Below are 2,145 nucleotides of genomic sequence, written 5' to 3' on the forward strand. Positions count from 1 at the left end.
GACAAAAGATTGAAAAATAAAATGCACAAAAAATAGGAATTGCAAAAACTGGAGGGTACACTTCGTTTCGACTTGTTTCACAGACATTTAACCCTTCAAGCGGCCGTGACGTAAAATTCCTTCACCCAGCGATGTATCGAAGAGCGGCCGTGTCGAAAAATTTCGCCATGAATATTCTTCCATAGAATTTTACGCCGCAGCCGTTCTTGAAGCAGAATATTCAAGGCCAAATTTTCCGACACGGCCGCTCTTCAATACATCGCTGGGTGAAGGAGTTTTACGTCACGGCCGCTTGAAGGGTTAATAATTGGAAGAGACAGAGCTTCATAAATGAATAAAATATTCAAAATTTAAAATTTCTTTATTTTTATCTTCACTTTTTATCTTAAGAATAAAATACTGAAAAAAATTATAATTCATATAATCATAATTAATATCTAATTAAATTTAGTTAATGTAACATTGGATAAAAATGAAACAACGTTTAAAAGCACAAAAATGATAAAAAAGTTTATAAAAACGCAGACATGTTTCGGAGGCAATAGCTTCCTTCCTCAGTGGAAATGTACAAATGGATGAATCAGGTCAAGGGAAAATTTAAATTGCATAACCGAAAAACATTGACCAATCAGCTATCAGTGAGTGCTAAGGCAAAATATGACATATTCTAACATGTAAGATTGAATAAGATTGGAGAAAAATGCGGAACAGCAAAAGACTCATTGCAAAGATTATTTAAGTTTTTATGAATGTAAAAGATTCCAGAAAATCTAATTCATCTACTGTTTTAGGTCTGCAAATGATCTTGGCTTCCGAAAAGAGAAAATTGTGCCCTGTGTCCCAACAATGTTTAGCAATTGAAGATTTGTTCAGTTCCTATTTTTTAACGTGGTTTTCAATGTTCTTTCTCTCTTTTTAGAAATATTTTTAGAGAGAATATTTTTAAAAGATGGACAGATAAAAAGTAATGTATTACAGTTAAAAAACTAAAAATATATTTAAATAATAAATATTTTGTATTGAGTTTTAAAAAATCAACTGAACTTTTTTTAGCAATCATGTTAAATATTGAAAGATGCATTAAAAAACCCTACAAATTTCCAGAAAATAATTTTCTTTTCAAATTGAAAATTCATTATTTTAATAAATTTACATTATTTTTTGAAAAATAGATGTCATACTTGGCTTGGTTAACAGAAACCTTGGTTAATCAAAGCTTGGATAATCGAGGTTCTATTGCATTTAGTTTTTTAAACAATATTTAATATTTCCTATATGGGCAGTTCTCAAAAGGTGGGAACAAAAAAGTTAACTTTGAGCAATTTCAAAAATTTTTGAATTTGATATCAATTTTGCTTTTATTCTATAGTATGCATACCTAGAACACAATATATGAACATGAAAAGACAGCAGGTATTTGTAAAAATTGTTAATCAGCAAATTAAATCAGCAGTCTGTAGGTAACAGATTTTGGACATTGTTGGCCTGTAGGTAACGGATTTTGGACATCATCATAATGTAAGTTTCACCATTTTTGACAACTGTTAATCTGATTTTTAACTTTTCCAATGAAAATTTTATTTACTACTTTTTGAATTTTGCAATTTAATGATAAAGAGGATATTAATGATGTACTTGAATGGCTATACATACTGCTCTTTACAAATAATAAAGTTTTGGAATGATTTTGAAGAAGTTGATGAAAGGTAGAAAAAAGCTTCATGGAAATAATTATACAAACTTGTAGTTTGATTTATTGGGACAAATAAGGAATAAAAATAGAGACAAATAAATACGACATATATATTTTTAAAGGAAAAATAAACAAAATATGCTTTAAGAAAGAATGTAAAAAATGACATCAGTTTTAATAATGAATATTTTTTCTAATGTCATAAGAATTAAAACGATGTCTAAAAAAAATTATTGAAAAAAAGAAATTCGTATTTCTATTTGGAGATCGTTAAATTATGTTTAAAAGAAAGAAGAGAAAAGAAATTCTAAAATAATAAAAGCGGCGGGAAAAAAAATTTGCTAGTGCAGGTGATAAAGGCGCCAAAACTGGTGCAGCTGACGATTAACTACATTTGTCAAACTATAATCCCCCTCCGGTAACCTTTAGCTTTTCGTGTACTATGTTGTCGC

This window comes from Uloborus diversus, chromosome 5 (genome assembly GCF_026930045.1).
Source record: "Uloborus diversus isolate 005 chromosome 5, Udiv.v.3.1, whole genome shotgun sequence".
Classification (NCBI taxonomy): domain Eukaryota; kingdom Metazoa; phylum Arthropoda; class Arachnida; order Araneae; family Uloboridae; genus Uloborus; species Uloborus diversus.